This window comes from Coregonus lavaretus (assembly GCF_964263955.1).
Source record: "Coregonus lavaretus genome assembly, chromosome: 2".
NCBI classification, from domain to species: Eukaryota; Metazoa; Chordata; class Actinopteri; order Salmoniformes; family Salmonidae; genus Coregonus; species Coregonus lavaretus.
Genome location: NC_139989.1, coordinates 61,504,158 through 61,527,293, shown reverse-complemented (window position 1 = coordinate 61,527,293; position 23,136 = coordinate 61,504,158). Strand labels below are relative to the sequence as shown.

General features: G+C 43.7%; 2 pseudogenes across 2 annotated transcripts; both read right to left on the bottom strand.

Moving 5' to 3' along the window:
* Window positions 1-2,978: 2,978 nt before the first annotated feature.
* LOC311139998 (retinal cone rhodopsin-sensitive cGMP 3',5'-cyclic phosphodiesterase subunit gamma-like) lies at window positions 2,979-15,178 on the bottom strand (annotated as a pseudogene). Its single transcript has 4 exons — window positions 15,097-15,178; window positions 13,418-13,515; window positions 12,494-12,534; window positions 2,979-3,058 (listed from the first exon to the last, which is right to left on the bottom strand). The product of its transcript is annotated as a retinal cone rhodopsin-sensitive cGMP 3',5'-cyclic phosphodiesterase subunit gamma-like (transcript).
* Window positions 15,179-18,057: 2,879 nt separating this feature from the next.
* Window positions 18,058-21,778, bottom strand: LOC311145462 (immunoglobulin lambda-1 light chain-like; annotated as a pseudogene). The gene is made up of 7 exons (XR_014615233.1): window positions 21,695-21,778; window positions 21,507-21,598; window positions 20,882-21,113; window positions 19,758-19,791; window positions 18,918-19,175; window positions 18,200-18,330; window positions 18,058-18,103 (listed from the first exon to the last, which is right to left on the bottom strand). The product of XR_014615233.1 is annotated as an immunoglobulin lambda-1 light chain-like (transcript).
* Window positions 21,779-23,136: the final 1,358 nt, after the last annotated feature.

The following is a 23,136-nucleotide window of genomic DNA, read 5'->3' as shown; positions in this document are numbered from 1 at the left end:
GGGAAAAGAAGGATCAGACATTTATACAGCAGGTACTGGTAGTTGGGAAAAGAAGGATCAGACATTTATACAGCAGGTACAGGTAGTTGGGAAAAGAAGGATCAGACATTTATACAGCAGGTACTGGTGGTTGGGAAAAGAAGGATCAGACATTTATACAGCAGGTACTGGTAGTTGGGAAAAGAAGGATCAGACATTTATACAGCAGGTACTGGTAGTCGGGAAAAGAAGGATCAGACATTTATACAGCAGGTACTGATAGTTGGGAAAAAAAGGATCAGACATTTATACAGCAGGTACTGGCAGTTGGGAAAAGAAGGATCAGACATGTATACAGCAGGTACTGGTAGTTGGGAAAAGAAGGATCAGACATCTCTAGAGCAGGTACTGGTAGTCGGGAAAAGAAGGATCAGACATTTATACAGCGGGTACTGGTAGTTGGGAAAAGAAGGATCAGACATTTATACAGCAGGTACTGGTAGTTGGGAAAAGAAGGATCAGACATGTATGCAGTAGGTACTGGTAGTTGGGAAAATAAGGATCAGACATTTATACAGCGGGTACAGGTAGTTGGGAAAAGAAGGATCAGACATTTATACAGCAGGTACAGGTAGTTGGGAAAAGAAGGATCAGACATGTATATAGCAGGTTCTGGTAGTTGGGAAAAGAAGGTTCAGACATGTATACAGTAGGTACTGGTAGTTGGGAAAAGACAGATCAGACATTTATACAGCGGGTACTGATAGTTGGGAAAAGAAGGATCAGACATTTATACAGCAGGTACTGGTGGTTGGGAAAAGAAGGATCAGATATTTCTAGAGCAGGTACTGGTAGTTGGGAAAAGAAGGATCAGACATTTATACAGCAGGTACAGGTAGTTGGGAAAAGAAGGATCAGACATGTATACAGCAGGTACTGGTAGTTGGGAAAAGAAGGATCAGACATTTATACAGCAGGTACTGGTAGTTGGGAAAAGAAGGATCAGACATTTATACAGCAGGTACTGGTAGTTGGGAAAAGAAGGATCAGACATTTATACAGCGGGTTCTGGTAGTTGGGAAAAGAAGGATCAGACATTTATACAGCTGGTACTGGTAGTTGGGAAAAGAAGGATCAGACATTTATACAGCAGGTACTGATAGTTGGGAAAAGAAGGATCAGACATTTATACAGCAGGTACTGGTAGTTGGGAAAAGAAGGATCAGACATTTATACAGCAGGTACTGGTAGTCGGGAAAAGAAGGATCAGACATTTATACAGCAGGTACTGATAGTTGGGAAAAGAAGGATCAGACATTTAAACAGCAGGTACTGGTAGTTGGGAAAAGAAGGTTCAGACATTTATACAGCAGGTACTGGCAGTTGGGAAAAGAAGGATCAGACATTTATACAGCGGGTACTGGTAGTTGGGAAAAGAAGGATCAGACATTTATACAGCGGGTACTGATAGTTGGGAAAAGAAGGATCAGACATATATACAGCAGGTACTGATAGTTGGGAAAAGAAGGAGCAGACATTTCTACAGCAGGTACTGGTAGTTGGTAAAAGCACTAGAATCCCTGAGTGAGTAAAGTGTCAATAGTTTAACTTAACATGGCAGAAATTAGAAAGAACTGTTAGATGTCAGATAGAAAGAAATCCCACAGGAGGAAGTATGTGTGGGAGACTTCACTATACACTAAAGGGAGAGTGAAGTAGACTGGCTAGTGTGTTAGTGGAACACTAGAATGTACTGGCTAGTTTGTTAGTGGAACACTACAATGTACTGGCTAGTGTGTTAGTGGAACACTACAATGTATTGACTAGTGTGTTAGTGAAACACTACAATGTAGTGGCTAGTGTGTTAGTGAAACACTACAATGTAGTGGCTAGTGTGTTAGTGGAACACTACAATGTACTGGCTAGTGTGTTAGTGGAACACTGGCTAGTGTGTTAGTGGAACACTACAATGTATTGGCTAGTGTGTTAGTGGAACACTGCATTGTAGTGGCTAGTGTGTTAGTGGAGCACTACAATGTATTGGCTAGTGTGTTAGTGGAACACTACAATGTAGTGGCTAGTGTGTTAGTGGAACACTACAATGTATTGACTAGTGTGTTAGTGAAACACTACAATGTAGTGGCTAGTGTGTTAGTGGAACACTACAATGTAGTGGCTAGTGTGTTAGTGGAACACAACAATGTACTGGCTAGTGTGTTAGTGGAACACTGGCTAGTGTGTTAGTGGAACACTACAATGTATTGGCTAGTGTGTTAGTGGAACACTGCATTGTAGTGGCTAGTGTGTTAGTGGAGCACTACAATGTATTGGCTAGTGTGTTAGTGGAACACTACAATGTAGTGGCTAGTGTGTTAGTGGAACACTACAATGTACTGGCTAGTGTGTTAGTGGAACACTACAATGTAGTGGCTAGTGTGTTAGTGGAACACTACAATGTAGTGTTCAGAGAGACAAATGTAAAATAGAGACACCAAACATGTCCTCCATGACATCAGAGATGGTAAGTGTCCACTTTGGATTCAGGAGACCACAACAACCTCCATGACATCAGAGAGGGTACGTTTCCACTTTTTGATTCAGGAGACCACAACAACCTCCATGACATCAGAGATGGTACGTTTCCACTTTGGATTCAGGAGACCACAACAACCTCCATGACATCAGAGATGGTACGTTTCCACTTTGGATTCAGGAGACCACAACAACCTCCATGACATCAGAGATGGTACGTGTCCACTTTGGATTCAGGGGACCACAACAACCTCCATGACATCAGAGATGGTACGTGTCCACTTTGGATTCAGGAGACCACAACAATACAAACCATAAGTCAGGCAGCCTTCAAAATATATTGTTGTTGTTGTTGTTGTCTTACACTAATCAGTCCAGATTCTGCTGTGATCGATCCAGTTGCTACGGAGACTCCGTCTGTAATTGTAGCTGACGACAGACAGAGAGGATTGTGGGTGTTGTAGAACTCAGATGATTCCGTACTGCGCCAGCTCATGCAGCTCCAGGTGACTGTAAGCCTCCCAAGGGCAGATCTGTTCCCAAGAAGCTGAAATGGAAATTTTATTTTTTATTTTAGAACTACGGGCAGGATTCAATCTCCAACGCGTTTAAATCTAAAGGTAATTTCTGATTGAGCCGACATACAGTATGCAGCAGTTACAGTGAATGCAGTCTCCGTGAATGCTGTAACGTGGATCTACCATGAAACTTCGGTAATACAGATTAAATCCAGCCTTAAGTCTTGTTTTTCAATGTCAGTCAGCCAGAAGTTTTATTTTATTTTATTTTATTAGATCACTGTTGATAATGGCGCCGGAGAAGATGGTGACGGAGAAGATGGCTGCCGTTTTACAGCCCTCTAACCAATTATACTATTATGTGTGTTTTTTCGCGTTATTTGTAATTTATTCTGTACAAAATGTTTCTGCCACCGTCTCTTATGACCAAAAAGAGCTTCTGGATATCAGGACAGCGATTACTCACCTCGTATTGGACGAAGATTTTTTATTCAACGAGTCGGACGCGAAGGATATCCTACAGACACCCGACAAGGCCCAAATCCCCGTCATTCGCATGAGAAAGAGTCAGAGATTGTCACGATCGTCGTTAAGAGAGTGAGTGGAGGACCAAGGCGCAGCGTGATGAACGAACATGTTAATTTATCATTAGCGATAAACACGGACAGTAAACAAAAACAACAAACGACTCGTAACGTCCTAGGTAACATAGACCAACACGGAACAAGAACCCACAAACACAAAGGGAAAAACAGACAGTTTAAATATGGCTCCCAATCAGAGACAACCAGCCACAGCTGACACTCATTGCCTCTGATTGGGAGTCACTCAGGCCAACATAGAAATAAACAAACTAGAACTCCCAACATAGAAATACACCACATAGAAAGAACACACCCTGGCTCAACATATAGAGTCCCAGAGCCAGGGTGTTACAGTACCCCCACCCCCCCCCCTAAAGGCGCGGACTGCGACCGCGCCTCAACTAGAGCAAAACAGGGGAGGGCTGGGTGGGCATTCCTCCTCGGCGGCGGTTCTGGCTCCGGCCTTGCCCACCACCCTCCAATAAACCCCCCATAGCGCCCCTGGTCCGGTCTGGCCCCGCTGGCTGGAGCTGAACTGGACGTAGCAGGAGCGGTTAGCTTCAGCTCCGTAGTGGACCCAGGCACGGGTTGTGCTGGACTGACGACGCGCACCCCTGGCTTGGTGCGTGGAGCCGGAACGGGCCGGACCGGGCTGACGACTCGCACCCCTGGCTTGGTGCGTGGAGTAGGAACGGGCCGAACCAGGCTGACGACTCGCACCCCTGGCTTGGTGCGTGGAGTAGGAACGGGCCGGACCGGGCTGACGATGCGCACCCCTGGCTTGGTGCGTGGAGTAGGAACAGGCCGGACCGGGCTGGCGACGCACACCGTAGGCTTGGTGCGAGGAGCAGGGACAGACCGGACCGGGCTGACGATGCGCACCCCTGGCTTGGTGCGTGGAGTAGGAACAGGCCGGACCGGGCTGGCGACGCACACCGTAGGCTTGGTGCGAGGAGCAGGGACAGGCCGGACCGGGCTTGCGACGCACACCGTATGCTTGGTGCGTGGAGCAGGGACAGGCCGGACCGGGCTGGCGACGCACACCGTAGGCTTGGTGCGAGGAGCAGGGACAGGCCGGACCGGGCTGGCGACGCACACTGTAGGCTTGGTGCGAGGAGCAGGGACAGGCCGGACCGGGCTGGCGACGCACACCGTAGGCTTGGTGCGAGGAGCAGGGACAGGCCGGACCGGGCTGGCGACGCACACCGTAGGCTTGGTGCGAGTAGCAGGGACAGGCCGGACCGGGCTGGCGACGCACCCTGTAGGCTTCGTGCGAGGAGCAGGGACAGGCCGGACCGGGCTGGCGACGCACACCTTAGGCTTGGTGCGAGGAGCAGGGACAGGCCGGACCGGGCTGGCGACGCACACCCAAGGCTTGGTGCGTGGGGCAGGGACAGGCCGGGCCGGGCTGTGGAGACGGATAGGAGACCTGGAGTGAAGAGCTGCCACAACCCGTCCTGGCTGACACGCCAGTGTCACACTCTGTGTGAGGCATCAGCACAGGACGTACAGGGCTGTGTACCCGTACTGGCATAACAGCACGTGACACTGGCGCAGGATATCCGGGACCGAGGAGAGGCACTGGAGGCCACGAGCGCTGAGCCGGCACACTCCGTCCTGGCTGCATGCCCACCTTCGCACAACACGTGCGGGGTGCTCGCACAGGACGTACCGGACTATGCCGGACCACTCGTGGCACAGTACGCAGCTCCGCATACCCCGGAACCTGACCAGTCTCATGCTGCCATGCCTGAGTACGGGGAGTTGGCTCTGCTCTCCATCCAGGCTCCGCCAACCTGCCTTCTGGCCCCCCAAACCCGGTGGCCTCCTCTCCAAATCGCCCTGTGGCAGCCTCCTGCTGCCCAGCCGCCCATGCCGTGTGCCCCCCAAAAAAATTTTTTTGGGGTTGCCTCTCGTCCGTCCGACGATGACACTGCTGACGCCGCTGCTCCTCTCTCGCCAGGGCCTTAATCCTAGCCCATGGCCCTTTGCCCCCGAGCATGTCCTCCCAGGACCACGATTTGCCCACCTGGGCCATCGCCAACCTCTCCATCTCCTTTCCCGGCGCTTCCTCCCATGTCCAGTCTGCCTGCTCCTGGACACGCTGCTTGGTCCTTGTATGGTGGGTTCTTCTGTCACGATCATCGTTAAGAGAGTGAGTGGAGGACCAAGGCGCAGCGTGATGAACAAACATGTTTATTTATCATTAGCGATAAACACGGACAGTAAACAAAAACAACAAACGACTCGTAACGTCCTAGGTAACATAGACCAACACGGAACAAGAACCCACAAAAACAAAGGGAAAAACAGACAGTTTAAATATGGCTCCCAATCAGAGACAACCAGCCACAGCTGACACTCGTTGCCTCTGATTGGGAGTCACTCAGGCCAACATAGAAATAAACAAACTAGAACTCCCAACATAGAAATACACCACATAGAAAGAACACACCCTGGCTCAACATATAGAGTCCCAGAGCCAGGGTGTTACAGAGATATTGTGGACGTAGGTCGGGGTGCCTTGTAAGGATCCGATGGAGAGCGAGTAAACTGCCTCTTCCATCAATCCTATTAGCCAATCTTCAATCATTTGAAAATAAATTGGACGACCTAAGATTAAGGTTATCCTACCAACCGGACATTAAAAACTGTAATATCTTATGTTTCACCGAGTCGTGGCCGAACGACGACATGGATAACATACAGCTGGCGGGATATACGCTACATCGGCAGGATAGAACGGCTGACTCCGGTAAGACAAGGGGTGGCGGTCTGTGTATATTTGTAAACAACAGCTGGTGCATAAAATCTAATACTAAGGAAGTCTCAAGGTTTTGCTCGCCTGAGGTAGAGTATCTCATGATAAGCTGTAGACCACACTATTTACCAAGAGAGTTTTCATCTATATTTTTCGTAGCTGTCTATTTACCACCACAAACCGATGCTGGCACTAAGATTGCACTCAATGAGCTGTATTAGGCCATAAGTAAACAGGAAAACGCTTATCCAGAGGCAGCTCTCCTAGCGGCCAGGGACTTTAATGCAGTGAAACTTAAATCCGTTCTACCTAATTTCTACCAGCATGTTAAATGTGCAACCAGAGGAAAAAGACCTCTAGACCACCTTTACTCCACAAACAGAGACGCGTACAAAGCTATCCCTTACCCTCCATTTGGCAAATCTGACCATAACTCTATCCTCCTGATTCCTGCTTATAAGCAAAAACAGGAAGCACCAGTGACTCGGTTAATAAAAAAGTGGTCAGATGACGCAGATGCTAAGCTACAGGACTGTTTTGCTAGAACAGAACTGGTTCCGGGATTCTTCCGATAGCATTGAGGAGTACACCACATCAGTCACTGGCTTCATCAATAAGTGCATTGATGACGTCGTCCCCACAGTGACCGTACGTACATACCCCAACCAGAAGCCATGGATTACAGGCAACATCCGCACTGAGCTAAAGGGTAGAGCTTCCGCTTTCAAGGACTGGGACTCTAACCCAGACACTCATAAGAAATCCCGCTATGCTCTCCGACGAACCATCAAACAGGCAAAGAGTCAATACAGGACTAAGATTGAATCGTACTACACTGGCTCTGACACTCGTCGGATGTGGCAGGGCTTGAAAACTATTACAGACTACAAAGGGAAGCACAGCCGTGAGCTGCCCAGTGACACAAGCCTACCAAACGAGCTAAATCACTTCTATGCTCACTTCAGGGCAAGCAACACTGAAGCATGCATGAGAGCATCAGCTGTTCCGGATTACTATGTGATCACGCTCTCCGTAGCCAATGTGAGTAACACTTTTAAGCAGGTCAACATTCACAAGGCCGCAGGGCCAGATGGATTACCAGGACGTGTACTCCAAGCATTCGCTGACCAACTGGCAAGTGTCTTCACTGACATTTTCAACATGTCTCTGACTGCGTCTGTAATACCAACATCAAGCAGACCACCATAGTCCCTGTGCCCAAGAACACTAAGATGACTTGCCTAAATGACTACCGACCCGTAGCACTCACGTCTGTAGCCATGAAGTGCTTTGAAAGGCTGGTCATGGCTCACATCAACACCATTATCTCAGAGACCCTAGACCCACTCCAATTTGCATACCGCCCCAACAGATCCACAGATGATGCAATCTCTATTGCACTCCACACTACCCTTTCCCACCTGGACAAGAGGAACACCAACGTGACAATGCTATTCATTGGCTACAGCTCAGCTCGTTCAACACCATAGTGCCCTCAAAGCTCATCACTAAGTTAAGGACCCTGGGACTAAACACTTCCCTCTGCAACTGGATCCTGGACTTCCTGACGGGCTGCTCCCAGGTGGTAAGGGTAGGTAACAACACATCTGCCACGCTGATCCTCAACACGGTGGTCCCTCAAGGGAGCGTGCTCAGTCCCCTCCTGTACTCCCTGTTCACCCATGACTGCATGGCCAGGCACGACTCCAACACCATCATTACGTTTGCCGACGACACAACAGTGGTAGCCTGATCACCGACAATGATGAGACAGCCTATAGGGAGGAGGTCAGAGACCTGGTTGTGTGGTGCCAGGATAACAACCTCTCCCTCAACGTGATTAAGACAAAGGAGATGATTGTGGACTACAGGAAAAAAAAGAGGACTGAGCACGCCCCCATTCTCATCGACGGGGCTGTAGTGGAACAGGTTGAGAGCTTCAAGTTCCTTGGTGTCCACATCACCAACAAACTATCATGGTCCAAACACACCAAGACAGTCGTGAAGAGGGCACGACAAAGCTTATTCCCCCTCAGGCGACTGAAAAGATCCTCAAAAAGTTCTATAGCTGCACCATCGAGAGCATCCTGACTGGTTGCATCACCGCCTGGTATGGCAACTGCTCGGCCTCCGACCGCAAGGCACTACAGAGGGTAGTGCGTATGGCCCAGTACATCACTGGGGCCAAGCTTCCTGCCATCCAGACCTCTATACCAGGCAGTGTCAGAGGAAGGCCCTAACAATTATCAAAGACTCCAGCCACCCTAGTCATAGACTGTTCTCTCTGCTACCGCACGGCAAGTCTAGGTCCAAAAGGCTTCTTAACAGCTTCTACCCCCAAGCCATAAGACTCCTGAAAAGCTGATTATGGCTACCCGGACTATTTACATAAAAATTGATTTGATTTGATTTGATTTGATAATCTATGGAAGGAAATTTACAGAATAGTTGAATAATGCACAATAGCCTGCGAACCGAAGTGAATAATCTCTCAGTTTCACTATAGTTTAACTCACTGATTGGAGTGAAACTATATAGTGCAACAGGGCAGTGTTCAGGTAGGATTCAGTTAGGATTCAGTTAAGATTCATTTACGATTCAGTTAGGATTCAGTTAATATTCAGTTAGGATTCAGTTAGCGTTCAGTTAGGATTCAGTTAAGATTCAGTTAAGATTCAGTTAGGATTCAGTTAAGATTCAGTTAAGATTCAGTTAGGATTCAGTTAAGATTCAGTTAAGATTTAGTTAGGATTCAGTTAAGATTCAGTTATTCGTGTTTTCTTTTAAATCCACAAGTTGAATCCCTCCACAGCCTCATAGAGGATCTAGATACATTTTCTAACCGCTCTGGATTACAACCAAATTATGATCAATGTACTATAATCTCCCTCGATCTGGGGCTCCACGCAAGATCTCACCCCGTGGGGTCAAAATGATCACAAGAACGGTGAGCAAAAATCCCAGAACCACACGGGGGGACCTAGTGAATGACCTACAGAGAGCTGGGACCAAAGTAACAAAGCCTACCATCAGTAACACACTACGCCGCCAGGGACTCAAATCCTGCAGTGCCAGATGTGTCCCCCTGCTTAAGCCAGTACATGTCCAGGCCCGTCTGAAGTTTGCTAGAGTGCATTTGGATGATCCAGAAGAGGATTGGGAGAATGTCATATGGTCAGATGAAACCAAAATAGAACTTTTTGGTAAAAACTCAACTCGTTGTGTTTGGAGGACAAAGAATGCTGAGTTGCATCCAAAGAACACCATACCTACTGTGAAGCATGGGGGTGGAAACATCATGCTTTGGGGCTGTTTTTCTGCAAAGGGACCAGGACGACTGATCCGTGTAAAGGAAAGAATGAATGGGGCCATGTATCGTGAGATTTTGAGTGAAAACCTCCTTCCATCAGCAAGGGCATTGAAGATGAAACGTGGCTGGGTCTTTCAGCATGACAATGATCCCAAACACACCGCCCGGGCAACGAAGGAGTGGCTTCGTAAGAAGCATTTCAAGGTCCTGGAGTGGCCTAGCCAGTCTCCAGATCTCAAGCCCATAGAAAATCTTTGGAGGGAGTTGAAAGTCTGTGTTGCCCAGCGACAGCCCCAAAACATCACTGCTCTAGAGGAGATCTGCATGGAGGAATGGGCCAAAATACCAGCAACAGTGTGTGAAAACCTTGTGAAGACTTACAGAAAACGTTTGACCCGTGTCATTGCCAACAAAGGGTATATAACAAAGTATTGAGAAACTTTTGTCATTGACCAAATACTTATTTTCCACCATAATTTGCAAATAAATTCATAAAAAATCCTACAATGTGATTTGCTGGATTTCTTTTTCTCATTTTGTCTGTCATAGTTGACGTGTACCTATGATGAAAATTACAGGCCTCTCTCATCTTTTTAAGTGGGAGAACTTGCACAATTGATGGCTGACTAAATACTTTTTTTCCCCACTGTAAATGATCTCACTCCAATACATTTTAATAGAAAGTTAGCAAAAATAGATAACATCTTGCTACCATGGAAAGGTAAATACCTGTCCATTTGTGGAAAAATCACCCTGATTAACTTAATCCCAGTTTACCTATTTGCTTATGGTCTTGTGTCACGCCCTGACCTCTAGAACTCTAGTTAGTTTGGTCAGGGTATGCATGTTTAGTTCTATGTTGTTGTATATCTATGTTTAGAGTTGTTATACTTCTATGTTTGGCCGGGTATGATTCCCAATCAGAGGCAACTGTCGCTCGTTGTCTCTGATTGGGGATCATACTTAAGTAGCCTGGTTGCAGTCCTTGTTTGTGGGATCTTGTTCCGTGTAGGCTGGTTTCGTGTAAAGCCCATAGGACTTCACGGTTTCGTTGAGTTTGTTATTTTGTCTAGTGCTTATCCAGTTTAATAAACATGTTCGCATACCACGCTGCACCTTGGTCTGACCCGTTCCTCAACGTTCGTGACATCATGCCTACGCCTAGCGAACAGTTTTTTTATTAATTTTTTTATTATGAGAAACAAATATTCCATTTTATTTGGAACGGCAAGCCAGACAAAATTAAACAGGCCTATTTATATAATGAATATGAATTCGGAGGACAGAAATGATTAAATATTAAAGCATTAGACCTATCACTAAAAGCTTCAGTCATACAAAAGTTATACTTAAATCCGAACTGGTTCTCTAGCAAATTAGTAAGATTGTCTCACCCAATGTTCAAGAATGGCATTTTTCCCTTTATTCAGATTACAACCTCTCACTTTCAGTTATTTGAAAAGGAAATCATCTCCCAAATATCACTATTTCTAAAACAAGCCATAGAAAGTTGGTTGCAATTTCATTTCATTCAATTTAATCCTCCAGAAACGACAAAACAAATAATGCAACAAATATTGTGGTTAAACTCAAATATAATAATTGATAAAAAACCTTCTTTTTTTTGACAATGTTTAAAAAAGGTATAATCTTCATAAATGATATAATCGGTAGGACTGGTGGAGTTATGTCGCACATGCAGCTAACAAAAACATATGGAAATGTCTGCTCTATCCAAAACTACAACCAAATAATTGCAGCATTACCGCAAAAAGGAAAGTGGAAAGTGGAAGGGGGAAAAAGTAAGGAACTTGTCTGTCGGCCTTGCATTAAAGAACATAATTGGTTAAAGAAAAAAGAAAAAAGTATACCAGTTTCATTTAAGGACCAAAGGATTGACAGCCGTCCCATATAGATTGCAAAATAGTTGGGAAGAGATTTTTGACGTACCGATCCCATGGCATAGTGTTATGAACTGATACGCAAAACGACGCCGGATTCAAAACTTAGAATTTTTCAATTTAAATTATTATATAAAATTCTTGCTACCAATAGAATGTTATATGGGGGATACAATCTTCCCAGCTCTGCAGATTTTGCTGCGAAGAGACAGAATCATTAGATCATTTGTTTTGGTACTGTCCATTTGTAGCTTGTTTTTGTAGCTAACCCTGGAGATAGCATTACTGGGTGATCTGAAAAGTCATAGTCAATCGATCAATAATATAATACTTTTAGCAAAAATGTTTATTTTCAATTTACAATCTGTAGAAACAATGAGAATAGAACGGTTCAGATCTTTTGTAAAACATCACAGTACAGTTGAAAAATATATGGCAAATAGAAATCCAATATGGATGGTGTTAAGAGATAGATGGGTGGAGTTGAAGGATGGGACTAATAACAACTACCAACAACTAATAACAACAAGATAACTAATGTAAAGTATACTGTGTCCATAATAAGTATATAGGTTATAGGTTGAGAGCTTTTGTGAAAGAGCACAGTTAGAAAGATATGGCATATAAAAGCAAACCAGATGGACATCATGAAAATGATCGGAGAGGTTGAGGGTAGAGGAAGTTCAGGAGTAAAAACAAACAAAATATAATTATTGTAAAATTGACTGTGTCCATAAAATGTATATAGTATGTATAAACTGGAAGTAGAGGCCTAAGCATTGTTGTTCACTAGTTTACTCCAATTAGGGAAGGGGTGGTGGGGTTGGAAAGTAATAAAGGGAAATATATTTCTTAAAGACAGGAAGCTGTAATAGTCTAGAATGTGTCTGCCAACAGAGTGATCTTACCAGTACCAAGACCATCCATCCCAGGAATATAATATCCAAACCTGAAGAAAACAATCAACATTCCTTTGTTATTATGGAACATTATTAGGACAACCATATCATCAACTGTAAACTATCTAAATGTTGTCACTGTTGAGGTTGTATGGCTAAACATGAAAAGGAATGTTTCCTGTATTGTATCAAATTGTATGTTCTAATCATTATTTCTCCACCAGTGGTGGCTAGTGGGCAGAGCTATCAGAGGACCGGCTCATTGTAATGGCTGGAATGGAATAAATAGAACGGTATCAAACATGGAAACCCATGATCCATCCATCCCATTTCAGCCATTACAATGAGCCTGCACCCACCAGCCTTCTCTGTCCTCTACCCACAAAAACATTGAGTACCACTTGCTCAAATGAATAGTGTGCAGGTTGGCATTTATTGTCATGAATCTTGCCCTGGAGGCAGTTCTGCAGAGTGGTCACTAGCTGGCACAGCCATATAACATCTGATTTTAAACCTAACCCTAACCTTAACATTTAGATGTACATTTTAGTCATTTAGCAGTCTCTCTACCACACTGCTAACCCTAATGCCTAACCCTAAACTTAAATTAAGACCAAAAAGCTCATTTTAGTTTTCATGAATTTTTACAATATAGCCAATTTTGACTTTGCAGCTGTCCTATCTAGTGCAAACCGCTCAGTTCTGCCTCCAGGACAAGATTCATGACAATAAACATCAACCTGCTTTTAGTGCCGGAGTCAAATCCTGCCTCAGCCCCTACTCTCTGTCTCCCTCTCTACCTTACCACTGTCACTGTCCATAAACAATAAAATATTTACTAAATATATATACAAAATATAAATTAATCAGAAGTACATTTAGAAATGTTTAGATATGTTTATTTAGAACTAAATCAAATGTATAGTGACTCACCCAAACGACCCCCCTCTTCGGGGGTTTGCTCTTGAACTGGAGAGTGTTCCTCTGTTTGAGCTTGGGGTGCCCCTTGGTTGGGGAGCGAGGACAGGTGGCTCAGATGGTGTCCAGGTTATTCATGGTTCTGTTGGTCTGTGTGGGGACACTGGGTCTGTAGACTGTCTGTCTGTGGTGGTTTCTGGTTTGGTTACACTGATGAAATGTAGAAGAGAAGAGATGTCAGGTATCTTGTATGGTTTGAATAAATATCTATGGCACTTCATATAATTCATTTGGACACTCTTTTAAAACGAGATGGTGCATCTCAAGAGATTTCATCCTGCAAAATGTCAATTAAATAACTAAATATAATCTCTCTCATAGCTCATAGCCCTTTAAACTATTCTAAACCTCACTAGTCACTCCTTATCACCACTGAACCATATATTAGTATATTAAACAGGCATATGACCCTCTACTTCAGGGTTTCCCAACTGGTGGGCCTTCTTGTGTTTTTTATTGATTTATTGTTGGACATACACTATATATAAAAGTATGTGGACACCCCTTCTGGAGTTTAACTGGAGTTTAATATCCTATACTAGTTCTACACAGGACCAACATAATGATGAGGTATCTTATGTCCTACCTCCATCAAACCATAACTGGAGTTTAATATCCTATACTAGTTCTACACCGGACCAACATCATGATGAGTTACTCAGAATACGTCCCAAATGGCACCCTATTGGTACACTATTGGCACCCTATTCCCTGTAGTGCACTACTTTGGCCTGAGCCATTTGGGACTCAGCCTCAGTCTCAGTTCACTCCTCTGGTCACCTGCAGGTCCCCCCACCACCCCCCCCACAGTTCTGAGAGGAGATAAAATAACCTCTTCAGGAGAGGAGGAGGGGAGGAGGGGAGGAGGAGGGGAGGGGAAGCAGGTGTGTCCTGGGGGAGAAAGAAAGAGAGCAACACATCACTGCCTGTAACTCAGTGTCAGAGCTAGAACACGTCCCTGGTGAATGACTCTGATAACTAGAGATAGTAGACATGAAACCATCAGCTGGTCTTTGGGTGGGACTGAAACCAGTAGTCTGCAGACAGCTGGTCCTGTTGTAAAGTACATGTAGCTCTTTCCTCAGTCATTATTGGTGGTCCTATGTCCTCCTCAGGGGGACGTTGACAGAACTGCAGCTTCTATTCTGATCACTGATGCTCAATGTGAAACACAGCTTGACATGATGCTATATGTGGGGCCAATCCTAACTTCCACTTAAAGGGATACTTTGGGATTTTGGCAATGAGGCCCTTTATATACTTCCCCAGAGTCATTTTTATGTCTCTGTGTCCAGTATGAAGGCAGTTAGAGGTAGTTTAGTGAGCCAATGCTAACTAGCGTTAGTGCAATGACTGGAAGTCTATGGGTATCTTCATCTGACTCTGGGGAAGTAGATAAAGGGCCTCAGTGAGTTGAGTGTTTACTTAGTCATGGATTGATGTCAATGGGAGACTAAGTGAAGGCCAGACAACAATTAGTTATTAATGCTGAAATGATACTGAGTCCAACATCTAATGTTAATAATAGAGAACAGTTTAAACCATGTAATAATGGCAGCTATAAACTCTCTAAACATTGACCTGTTTCCTGCATCCTCAGTTAAAATGGAGGCCGGTGTTCTAGTCTGAAATACCTGGATGCTTCTCTTTCTCTGTTACTTTCTCTCCCTCCTCCGTGTCTTCAAGGGTCCCTCGTTCCACTCCACATCCCTCCATCCTCCTCTATCTTGGTTTAAATAGTTTCCAGATTCACCCTAATTCAGTGCTGTGAACAGTTCAGCCTACATTTTTATCATAATAACAACATGCTCTTCAATGTAAGGCTACAGTAAACTGCTAGGTCATCTCTGGTTGGTCAGAATCCTTGTTATGATAATAAACCTGGTAAGGATTCTGGGCTCCTCTGTCTTGGTTCAATTTAAACAATGATTCTCCTGATTCCCCGTCATTTAGTGCTGCTAACACTGATGCTCATCAACATGCTCAAATACAAACACTTGTTCTTTAGAATGCTCTTTATTGAATATCCACAATACAGCAAAGCTATAACATTTCCTCTATTCATCATTAGTAATTCAACTCATTTCCCCATAGTATAGGTCTACTCATCATGACAGTATTTCAGATGTTATGTTTTAGAGAACATGATGCTCGTACAGTGAATGCATCAACAGTAACTTGTCATGAGAAACAACCCTAAACAACTATTTGACATTACATTGGTTATTGTCATACTATTCACTGCTGCATTCATACTTCAGCCAAATATCACCAATTTTCTTTGGATTTTAACTCCTATATTTGACAGCAAAGCAATGATCAAAACATCACTTAAAAGCTATAAACTACCAACTGCACTCATTAAATATTGAAACTATTGCTTTACAGACTGCAACCAGTCTTTCTGATCTCTTTCTCAGAGAATGTTGACCCCAACGACACTTTACATGTGAACACCACGTCCTTGTCCCACTCTGCAGTCTGAATGATCAGATAGCTGCTGATCTTGAAGGTTTTGTCTGGTTGCTGCTCAGCAGGACTGGTAAAAACATATTCTGTCACTGATTCACCGTTAGACATCCAGCTGACATCTGCAAACCCCTTGGACCTCTAAGACAGGTTGCTGGCCAGACACACTAGTGTTGCTCTGCTGGACTTGAGGTCTTCAGTGGATGGAGGGAACAGGGTCACAGCAGGTGTAGAAAGATCTCCATCTAGATTAGAAAATAGTCAATGGATGGGATTAGAAGGGAACAGATTTGATAACAGTTTATATTTCAGTAGATGTTGGTATCATTACCAATACACCCTGCATTAAGAGGAAACTGATGCAGCAATTAAATATAGAACTGCTGTTCATTATGTTCACAATTATATTGATAGAAGTAATCATACGGTGTTAAAAAAGTTATTTTCCCATGGAGCAGAGAGGCAGAGCAATTTCTGGATACATTAATTACAATATTACATCACAATCCTGGAAGACTAAAATGCAAAAGGCTGAACGAAATGTGCACATTGTTAATATAAAATACAAATAATTCACAAAAAAATGTTGTAAGTATATTTCTGAGAATTTGAGCTGGATAAAACACTTTGAGATGAAAGATCTCCTTTTCATTGAGTTGTATAGACAACAGAAACACAAGATATGCATGATAAAACATGAACATAGCAGACCAACCAGAAACATTCACACTGTCATCAAAATGTTTCTGGACTTTAAAGTTTTAGAAATAATTTTCAAACACCAGAAAGGATTAAAGCAGGTGCAAAATATTAAATCAGTAAACATAAATGACATTTTATGAATTAAAACATAAAACATATCTGACCAACATTATATTAGAAACAAAACATTTGCAGTAAATTAAAACATTAGAAGGGAACTCACCAGTAACAATCAGCTTGGTTCCTGGTCCGAATACCACAGTGATTCAGATTGTATACACGGCCATACAAAAACCTCCTCACTACTGAGAGGACAGGAACTGAAACATCCCATTCAGACAGAGCTTCATTCTCTCCAGAAATATCTCTGGCTTTTCTAGAGTTTCTCTCTATGAAGTAACAGTATATAGTATAGCATCATATTCTGTGTATTTTGAATCCATCAGTTAAAGCACTATCCAATATAATGCAGTCTTGACTTGATGATGATGATGATGATGATGATGATGATCACACCAAGAGAGCCAACATCAGTTTCCTTTCAGTCAATGTCTTCTTATGCTCTTTTTGACATGTAGGGATGGATGGTTCTTCCATTTCCAGATCTCCCATTGTGTCATATATATATTGATATAATAATCCCTGATCAACTTCAAACTCTGTTTCTTAGAGTTCACCCCTCTGCCACGCATAAAGCTGAAGTGAGTGTATTTGGGGAGGAGGTTTTTGTCATGGTGTATATCACTGTGATACGTGCTCTTTAACAGAGCTGTCATATGTCTGACAGTAATAAACTGCTGAGTCTGTCTCCTCCACAGTGTTAATAATCAAACGATAATCTGATTTAGACTGATGATTAGATGGGAATTTAGGAGAGGAGAAACCAGAACCATATTCTACAGAGCTCCAACCAGTGTGGTACCACCTTAACACGTACTATGGGACTCCTCCTGGAACCTGTTTATACCAAACGAGCAGCACTATTCTCAACAGTCCCCAGGTTACAGTCCATAGTGGCCGTCTCTATTATCAACTGTCCCCAGGTTACAGTCCATAGTGGCCGTCTCTATTATCAACAGTCCCCAGGTTACAGTCCATAGTGGCCGTCTCTATTATCAACAGTCCCCAGGTTACAGTCCATAGTGGCCGTCTCTATTATCAACAGTCCCCAGGTTACAGTCCATAGTGGCCGTCTCTATTATCAACAGTCCCCAGGTTACAGTCCATAGTGGCCGTCTCTATTATCAACAGTCCCCAGGTTACAGTCCATAGTGGCCGTCTCTATTATCAACAGTCCCCAGGTTACAGTCCATATTGGCCATCTCTATTATCAACAGTCCCCAGGTTACAGTCCATAGTGGCCGTCTCTATTATCAACAGTCCCCAGGTTACAGTCCAGAGTGGCCGTCTCTCCTTTCCTCACTGTCACAACAGGAGGCTTCTGTGTCACCACAGTCACACCACTGATACCTGGGAAATAAGAAGATGACATGTAGTGAAGAGAAACATACAGACTCATTATTAATAAAACATGAAGTAAAACCTCCAGGAAGTCAGACTCCTTACATGTTAGAGCGGTGATGAGAGTGCAGAGTGTCCCCAGCATGTTGTCAGTGTGTGGTGTGAACAGCCCTTACTGTCCAGCTGAGAGAGGAGCAGGGTTGGAGTGTGAGGAGAGGAGAGGCTGCAGGACCCACCTATAAGGAGCCACACAGGGAGAACCATGTCAGCCTATCAGCTTCTGAGAAGATGGACTTCTGATGAATTTAAATTACTGTAACTATTAAACTATCAAAAATATTTATATTTTAGATTGGACTAACAAAAATCATATGGGATCATCTTGGTTACACTGAAAGAGCAGTATTTTGTTCCATGTGAGTTATGTTAGTAAGTTTTCTATATCATCATGTCACAATATGTTTAATAATAATATTGTTATACTATTATCTGGACCACACATTATCTGAACTAACAGTATATCACTAAATGACTGCTGATGTAATATGTCTCTACTGTAAACCAGGGGTCTGACTATCATGGAGGTGATCTGATACATGGAGTCTTTTGTTAGGACTGAAAGGACCATCTGGAATATCACTTTATGATTCATGGTTTGTGACAACTAGGTGTAATTGTTCATGACAACATTCTACTAAATATGTGAAGGGTTTGTGTAAAACACAAGCATGGCATGTTCTCCTACTGCAGACACACTGGTTCAGGATGACTTGACATTCAGTTAGTGTCTATATTCAGAACTTGGAGCCCGCGGTGACTTTACATGAGAACACTTTGACCTGGTTCCATTCTGACGTGTCAACGGTCAGACAGCTGCTGAGTCGGAACGTCTTGTCGGCTTGCGGCACGGGGCCACTCGTAGCGATGCCGCTGGTGACCGGATTCCCTCCCGCTGTCCAGCTCACATCAGCGTAGCCCATGGCCATCTGACTAGCCAAACACACCAGGATGACTTTGCTGGACTTCAACTCACCACTGGACGGAGGGAGGATGGTCAAGCCAGGAGGAGGGAGGGTAGAGCCTGGACCAATGGAATGAGCAGAAGAAACATTACACAACATAATTTGATATGTTAGTAAAATGAAACAGGGTTGTGTGCATTATACTGTAGAATAAAAAATTCAACATTTTCTCAAAGACTACAAACAAGAATCATTTTGGGCTCATAAAATTAAAAGTCACTAAAACCATGTAATTCTATTGTTACATGTTACTCATATTATGTCTGTTTGCAGCTTGTCTTATTTTGAAACTTTCTAAGAAACTCTCAATTTGTGACTTTGCGGAGGTAAAGCAGATTTCTGTGCAAGTGGATAATGAGTTCAGATCTCTAAGTTTAAACATAATCAAGTAGTCAGATGTGCTGAATGACGGATACAATCAAATGCATATCCTCATACTTAGTCAACCAGCAAACAGAATTACCAACTGTAATATAGTAGCCTACAATGGAATTAATCATGTTATAACATTGTCTGTAACTACCATATACATGGTTGTATCATTATTTAATATAACGTGGGACCAACATTTTAAAGGTTGATACAACTTTATGTATCCTTCACATTCAATTCTACCTCTGACTGAAAGAAAGGGTACTCACCAGTGACAATTAGCTTGGTTCCTGGTCCGAATACCACAGTGATTCAGTTTGTATACACAGCCGTACAAAAACCTCCTCACTCTCACTAGACAGGAACTGAAACATCCAATTCGGACAGAGCTTCACTCTCACTACTGAGAGGACAGGAACTGAAACATCCCATTCGGACAGAGCTTCACTCTCACTAGAAACATCTCAGGATTTTCTGGAGTTTCTCTTTATGAAGTAACAGTATATAGTATAGCATCATATTCTGCTGTTGGTGTCTGGTCCTTTTGAATCCATGTGTTAAAGCACTATCTATATGATGCAGTCTTGACTTGATGATGATGATGGTGGTGATGATGATGGTGAAATAATGATGATGATGATGATGATGATGGTGATATGATGATGATGATGATGATGATGATGATGATGATGATGATGATGATGATGATGATGATGACACCAAGAGAGCCAACATCAGTTTCCTTTCAGACAATGTCTTATAATATTTTTGACATGTAGGGATCGATGGTTCTTCCATTTCCAGATCTCCCATTGTGTCATGACTCTTATCTCCCTCACTAACTTTAAGCGTCAGTTGTCAGAGCAGCTTACCGATCACTCCACCTGTACACAGCCTTTCTGAAATTAGCCCACCCAACTACCTCATCCCCATGTTGTTATTTATTTTGCTAATTTGCACCCCAGTATCTCTATTTGCACATCATCTTTTGCACATATATCATTCCAGTGTTACTACGAAATTGTAACTATTTTGCACTATGGCCTATTTATTGCCTTACCTCCATAACTTACTACATTCGCACACACTGTATATATATTTTCTGTTGTATTTTTGACTGTTTTGTTTACCCCATATGTAACTCTGTGTTGTTGTTTTTATCGCACTGCTTTGCTTTATCTTGGCCAGGTCGCAGTTGTAAATGAGAACTTGTTCTCAACTGGCTTACCTGGTTAAATAAAGGTGAAAATATATATATATATATATATTGTTATAATAATCCCTGATCAACTTCAAACTCTGTTTCTTAGAGTTCACCCCTCTGCCACGCATAAAGCTGAAGTGAGTGTATTTGGGGAGGAGGTTTTTGTCATGGTGTATATCACTGTGATACGTGCTCTTTAACAGAGCTGTCATATGTCTGACAGTAATAAACTGCTGAGTCTGTCTCCTCCACAGTGTTAATAATCAAACGATAATCTGATTTAGACTGATGATTAGATGGGAATTTAGGAGAGGAGAAACCAGAACCATATTCTACAGAGCTCCAACCAGTGTGGTACCACCTTAACACGTACTGTGGGACTCCTCCTGGAACCTGTTTATACCAAACGAGCAGCACTATTCTCAACAGTCCCCAGGTTACAGTCCATAGTGGCCGTCTCTATTATCAACTGTCCCCAGGTTACAGTCCATAGTGGCCGTCTCTATTATCAACAGTCCCCAGGTTACAGTCCATAGTGGCCGTCTCTATTATCAACAGTCCCCAGGTTACAGTCCATAGTGGCCGTCTCTATTATCAACAGTCCCCAGGTTACAGTCCATAGTGGCCGTCTCTATTATCAACAGTCCCCAGGTTACAGTCCATAGTGGCCGTCTCTATTATCAACAGTCCCCAGGTTACAGTCCATAGTGGCCGTCTCTATTATCAACAGTCCCCAGGTTACAGTCCATATTGGCCGTCTCTATTATCAACAGTCCCCAGGTTACAGTCCATAGTGGCCGTCTCTATTATCAACAGTCCCCAGGTTACAGTCCAGAGTGGCCGTCTCTCCTTTCCTCACTGTCACAACAGGAGGCTTCTGTGTCACCACAGTCACACCACTGACACCTGGGAAATAAGAAGATGACATGTAGTGAAGAGAAACATACAGACTCATTATTCATAAAACATGAAGTAAAACCTCCAGGAAGTCAGACTCCTTACTTGTTAGAGCAGTGATGAGAGTGCAGAATGTCCCCAGCATGTTGTCAGCGTGTGTTGTGATCGGCCCTTACTGTCCAGTTGAGAGATGAGCAGGGTTGGAGTGTGAGGAGAGGAGAGGCTGCAGGACCCACCTATAAGGAGACAGACAGGGAGGACCAGAGGGAAGGGCCTCTACAGTTAACCTATCACCAAGCCAGGGAGGACCAGAGGGAGGGGCCTCTACAGTTAACCTATCACCAGCTACTCTCATTGTTGATTGACAAATCTGGGGCTTCACAAGACCAACAGACAGATTTTAAAATAATAATGTTATATATCATATATCTTAATAATAATTATTTTTCACTGTCATTTCTCTGAATGGTCAAAGTAACCAGATGGTATGAGAGACCAACTAGTATGATCATTGCTCTACATGAGGCCCTGTCTTCATCACTGACTCATATTCTGCCTCCATCAAACCATAACTGGAGTTTAATATCAAATATGAGTTCTTCACAAGGCCAACATAATGAGGATTTATCTTAATTTATATTTATCAGAACCCAACGAACCTTTGTCAAATGTGGTGAACAATAAAGGGAACAGAGTGTCATTAGGGACACAGTCTCAGTTTCAGTCCTCTCCCCCCCATATTCAAAGCTCTGAGAGGAGATAAAATAACCTCTTCAGGAGGGGAGGAGGGGAGGAGGGGAGGAGGGGAGGAGGAGGGGAGGGGAAGCAGGTGTGTCCTGGGGGAGAAAGAAAGAGAGCAACACATCACTGCCTGTAACTCAGTGTCAGAGCTAGAACACGTCCCTGCTGAATGACTCTGATAACTAGAGATATTAGACATGAAACCATCAGCTGGTCTTTGGGTGGGACTGAAACCAGTGGTCTACAGACAGCTGGTCCTGTTGTAAAGTACATGTAGCTCTTTCCTCAGTCATTATTGGTGGTCCTATGTCCTCCTCAGGGGGACGTTGACAGAACTGCAGCTTCTATTCTGATCACTGATGCACAATGGGGTGAATCCTAACTTCCAATTAAGCTGAATTTTTACTTAGTCATGCATTGATGTCAATGTAAGACTAAGTGAAAATGTGACTGAAGTGGAAGTTAGGATTCTCCCCAATGTGAACAAGACCAGACTTAAAGTGAGGGCACCACCGAGGACAGATGTGAGGGAACAGATGAGGACACCACCGAGGACAGATGTGAGGGAACAGATGAGGACACCACCGAGGACAGATGTGAGGGGACAGATGAGGACACAGAGAGAGGAAATGGAACAGAACCAGGGGCCACGAGGACTAGAGGAAGGAGGGTCCCTAAACCTTAGTTAGACTGATATAGTCTCTCTGCTACTACATCCATCCACTAGGACTAGAGGAAGGAGGGTCCCTACACCTTAGTTAGGCTGATATAGTCTCTCTACTACTACATCCATCCACTAGGACTAG